General features: G+C 48.0%; 1 long non-coding RNA gene across 1 annotated transcript; it reads left to right on the top strand.

Moving 5' to 3' along the window:
• The first annotated feature begins 17 nt into the window (after positions 1 to 17).
• On the top strand, positions 18 to 5303 carry LOC116629644. The gene is made up of 3 exons (XR_004298798.1): positions 18 to 701; positions 3973 to 4099; positions 4830 to 5303. It is a non-coding gene; the product is annotated as an uncharacterized LOC116629644 (long non-coding RNA).
• Positions 5304 to 5541: the final 238 nt, after the last annotated feature.

The raw sequence follows: 5541 nt of genomic DNA, 5'->3' as shown, positions 1-5541 counted from the left end.
CCAGGTCTTCGGCTCCTGTGCCTGCTCCTCTGGACGGCAGCCCTCTGGCCGCCACGGGAGAGCTGCTGTCACCCCTTCCCGAAGCACTTTTCTCTGGCAGCCTGGAAGGAGATTCCTTGACAGGAGGGGGAGGACTGGGGGGGGCAGCTTGGGGTGGAGACAAGTTGTCCCCTGCGGGCAGTGAGGTCAGAGCAGGCGCTCTGGGCGCGGTAGGGACCCCGGCGCAGCCTCGCGGGTGTGCGCCCCGGGCCGAGCGGCTCCGGCTGTGCGCTCAGTTTCCTGAGCTGTAACCGGGCGCGGACAATGGCAGCGGGGCGGCGGGACTGAGCGTGTGGGCGGCGCCTGGCCCGGGGAGGGTCAGTGAGTTATTGCGGCCGCTACTGCAGCTGGAGTCCTACGTCCTTTTCCTCTGAGCCGCTCGGCCAAGAGGGGGGTCCCGGACCCCTGGGGCTGGCCCTCGTCTCTGGGCCTGTCTAGCCCCAGCTCCTTCGGACTTCCCTGTCCGAGGGCTCGTGGCCTCGTTCTCGGGCGGTGTAAGGATTTCAGAGCTGGTGATTCTCAGGGGTGGAAAGCACAAGGGGCTTCTCCCTCCTGGCTCCCTATTTCCTCTTCCAGATCTGCCTTCTGGAGACCCCACCCGTCCTCGCAGAAGAGCCCAGAAAGAAGATATGGCTCTTGGACCGAGGGAAGCAAGGTCTCGAGTGAGTTCATTGCCATCTCAGGTCTTACAGATAGAGAGATAGATCGATTGATTGATTGATGGGTTGGTTGATTGACTTACTCGCTTACTTACCCTACCCTTAAACTGAAGTTCTCTACTCAATACAGTTTTCTCCAGGATTTGGAGACCTAGCCCTTTTCTCCTTGAAGAGTTGATCCACCCAGGTGGAGGGTGGATTCTGTAGGCAATGTTTGCCTCCTCCCTGCCAATCCATGTCTAGTCTACCTCATGGGGTAGGTGACAGGGTCAGGTGAGTTAGTGCATGGAAAGTGTTTAGATCAGGGCTGGGCACTAGCAGATGCCCAACATGGGGTGGTTGTGGGAGCTGGGTGATGTTACTGTAGTAATAATACCACTCATGCCGACAGATGGGAACGGCTGTACCGTGCTGCTAGGACTTGTCCTTGCATTGCTCATCTTCATCTGACAGTAACAGTTAATGCTGCTGGGGGTCGGCCTGAGGGCTTGGCCTTTGTTCTCACTCTCACGCCAGCACAGCAGTGATCATCCCGGTGTTACACATGAGCAAACTGAAGCTCAGAGACGTCCATTAACCTGAATTCCAACCCCAGTGTGTCTGGCTTCTGGGTCCAGGCTCGTCACTGCCCAGCCATTCCCCTGGTGCCTCTTTCAGAACCCAGGGCAGCCCCAGCCCCGGGTTCCCAGAGCTCTTCTCCGCTGTCATGTCTTTGGGCCCATGAATTGCGGTGGTGGTTGATCTTCGGGCTGGGGCCGGCCAGTGCATATCTGGGCTGCTTTCTTCTAAAGCTTTCCTCTTCCGTTCCCACAGAGCCACGCTGCTCTCGTGCCCAGAATCTTCTCCATCCCTGCAGAGGAGCTAATGCATGCAGCATTCTCCCTAAGCTCACCTGCTCCCCTATGTCGGTACTGCATGGGCTTGCGTGTAAAGCTCAGTGACAGGCGTTTAACACCAGAGAGAGAATATACTGAGTGCTGGGTTAACAGAAAACTTTAATCATTGTCCTGCCTCTGCCACTGATAAAGTATGTGACCCGGGGTCTTGGCTGCTCTGGACCTTCTCATCCTCATCTCTGAAGTGAGGATTGAGCCGGGAGATGGTGTATGGCCCTGTCCAGCTACACATTTTTCTTTCATTGATCCAATTATTTTGTGTGTTTATCTTGTCTGCCAGCTGGATTGTAAATTCTTTGAGAGCAAAAATTATCTCTTATATTCCTCCCCAATATGTAAATAATTTACTGTTTTTCTTACCAGAAAGATATTGTAGGGGCACCTGGGTGGCTCAGTTGGTTAAGCGACTGCCTTCGGCTCAGGTCATGATCCTGGAGTCCCAGGATCGAGTCCCGCAGCGGGCTCCCTACTCAGCAGGGAGTCTGCTTCTCCCTCTGATCCTCCCCCCTCTCATGCTCTCTCTCTCTGTCTCATTCTCTCTCTAAACTAAATAAATAAAATCTTTAAAAAAAAAAGATATTGTATAATCATGGTATAAATTTTAGAGTATAAAATATGTACATATATATGCATTGATGTATATATGTATGTGTGTGTATTTGTGTGTAGAGTTGACCCTTGAGCAACACAGGTTTGAACTGGGTAGGTCCACTTACACGTGGATTTTTTTCAATCAATACAGTACAGTACTGTAAATGTATTTCTCTTACAGGTTTTGTTTTTTTTTTTTTTGGTTTATTTTTTGAGAGAGAGTGCAAGTAGATGAGGGGGGACAGAGAGAGAGAGAGAATGAATCTCAAGGAGATTCTGTGCTGAGTGCAGAGCATGATGTGGGGCTTGATCTCATGACCCTGAGATCATGATCAGAGTGGAAATCAAGAGTCAGATGCTTAACCGACTGAGCCACCAAGGCGCCCCCTTATGATTTTCTTAATAACATTTTCTTTTCTCTAGCTTACTTTAGTGTAAGAATATAGTATATAATACATATAACGTGCAAAATATGTGTTAATCAACTGTTTACATTATTGGGAAGGCTTCCAGTCAACAGTAGGCTATTAGTAGTTATGTTTTTGGGGAGTCAAAAGTTACATGTGGATTTTCGTCTGTGTGTGAGGTCAGTGCCCCTAACCCCCTCCTTGTGCAAGATTCAGCTGTATATTTTTTTCATATATTCAAAAGAAAGTAGAATCACCCTTAACCCCACCATCTGGAGATAATCACTGTCAATCATTTGTTGTGTACCCTTAGCATATACATATATATGCACACACATATATTTATACATATATATACATATATATGTAATTTTTTATCAGAATTGAGTACAAACTACACACTGATATATAACCTGCTTTTTGTATTTAACATTATCTTGGGTGTCTTTTTAACAAACATTGACCTAACCATCAGTTGTGTTGGTTGCATAGTATTTTATATTGAATATGATCATAGCTAACATCTGAAGCTTTGATATGACCCAGACATGGTATTAATTACACTGTATGGGTTATCTCATTTATTTAATAGCTCTATGTGGTAGGTTCTGAGAGGCATTTTTGCAGAATGGGTAAGAATGGAGCCTTGGTCATGTACCTGGATTGGAATCCCAGGTCTACCACTGACTAGCTATCGGACTTTAGGCAAATTTATCCTCTCCATGGCTGTTTTCTCTCATGTAAAATGAGGACACTGATGAATCTTCTCTTAGAGTTGTTGTGATTTTTAAATAAAGATTATATTAAAGATTAATAGAAAGTTCTAAGGATTGTACCTGGCCTGTGTAAAGCATTCAGTAGAAGAGAGAGATTTCAGTTTCCATTATTTCCGTCCTCCAGCTTCAGTGAGCATTCAGATAGTACCTTCCATTAGTGACCCTACCCTTCATCATCCGTGATGACTTAGCTTGTTTCTAATTTTTTGCTATTACTAAAACCATGATAAATACTCTGTGTGCATTTTTGTGTACTGTTCATTATAATAGAAATATAATTGGTGAGTTAAAGAATAAACATCTTTTAAAGCTTTTGATATGTATTATCAAATCACCATCAGCAAGATTATTCTAATTAACACTCCAGTGGTCTTAATTCCTCCCCACATCTCCTTATGGTAGTTAACACAGGGCCTGGTGAATACTTCATGCTGCTCAGTATGTATTTGTCACTGGCCGATGGGTCATTAAACAAATGACCTGACATCTTCAGAAACCAGAATGACATCAGAAGCCTTTCATGGCAGCCCGTCTACTCCCCCCTGCTACCTTCACTCTGTGTGGTGGGAGGTCCTGGGTGAGCCGGGATGGCTTGTCATTACAGGTGTCGGTGACCTTCGAGGATGTGGCTGTGCTCTTTACACGGGATGAGTGGAGGAAGCTGGGTCCTTCTCAGAGAAACGTGTACCAGGAAGTGATGCTGGAGAACTACAGTAACCTGGTCTCACTGGGTAAGGGAATTTTCCCTGTAGATGAAAAGGTCAGACGTTAGCATAAGTCAGCACCTGCCTCCCTGCATAAAAGCCGTGGGTCGTCAGGAACTTTTAGCTGAATTTTGCCTTAGGATTGTACACATTGTAAATAAATAAGTGTTTAAAACTTCTTTCCCCCTATAGGCATGGATTTGTCCCATGCATGGGACAGTTAACATACTTGCATGTTAGAAATTCCCTCATAGTTCAGGCAACATTTTCCTGCTGATCTTGTTTGCTCAGCTCACAGCAGAGAGCATCCCTCAACCGTCTTCATTAACCTGCCGCCAGCCTTTCCCAGTTCTCCCTTCCTGCCTGACGAACATTGTATACTCCACCTTTGAAAGGGAGTCAGAGAGCGCTTTCTCATTTTAAACAGGGCACTTGGTACACAGTCTCTCGATATGGGTACCTGTTTACAAATATTTAGTCTTTACATTAACGTATTCCCTCTCCTGTAGAAAGCCATGGATACTCTAGTAATCAAAGCTGCATGTTTATCATATTTCTCTAACCTACAACAGCTAATTACATAGCCACGCCCTACAGGTCCCTTGCTTTTCCCCTCACAAAGGCCCTCACATCGCGGGGGCACGGCCGAGCACCCCACCGAAGCTCATTGTGCCGTCCCCTGAGTTTTCCACTCAGATCCGTGATGCCTCTTTCGAGTCAAAGCAAAACGAAGTCTTTTCTTTTTGTCTCTGAGCAGGACTCCTGTTTTCCAAACCAAAAGTGATCTCCCTGTTGCAGCAAGGAGAAGATCCCTGGAGGGTAGAGAAAGAAAGTCCTGGAGGCCCCTCTCTAGGTGAGTGGGTGGGACCGAGGGGCCGGGAATGGGCTCAGGCAGCAGTCTGGGTGGTAAGTGGACGGTGCAGCTTGGAGATGTGGTTCGGGAAAGTTTCCCCTGGGTCTCTGTCCTCGAGAAGTGGCGGAGAGGGGACGCTCGGGCCCCAGACGCAAGCTTCCTCTTATTCTCTGGTAGTCACTTCCCAATGAATCTCTCAGGAGCTCTTCTTACTTGCTCCTGTTTTCAGAGGAGGGCTGCACATCGGGGATTCAGTCAGCAAACAGCGTACTTAAGGAATGGCAGGGAATCCTTCTGACCGAGGCTCAGGGTACGTGAGAGAAGGAGCCGAGGAAGGAAACGGTGTCAGAAAGCTAGCCGGGCCGCGGTACAGCGGGCTTTGACAAGACCCGACATGGGACCGTCCCATGGAAATAAGGAGTTTCAGCAGATACTGGAGTTCTTGGTATTTCAGGAAAGTTGGCTTAACTGTGAAACAATGGAAAGGTCCTCCGATAAAGGCGTGGCGGGAGAAGCTGGGCGAGTCCCCACTCTGGCCCCGAGTGCCACAGTCAGAAAGGAGGGCAGCTGGTGTGGACGGAGCTGGGGTGGGGGGGGGCGTGGGGGGTGGGGAGCA

Source organism: Phoca vitulina, unplaced genomic scaffold (genome assembly GCF_004348235.1).
Source record: "Phoca vitulina isolate PV1807 unplaced genomic scaffold, GSC_HSeal_1.0 scaffold1914, whole genome shotgun sequence".
NCBI classification, from domain to species: domain Eukaryota; kingdom Metazoa; phylum Chordata; class Mammalia; order Carnivora; family Phocidae; genus Phoca; species Phoca vitulina.
This window is presented reverse-complemented; position numbering and strand designations above follow the sequence as displayed.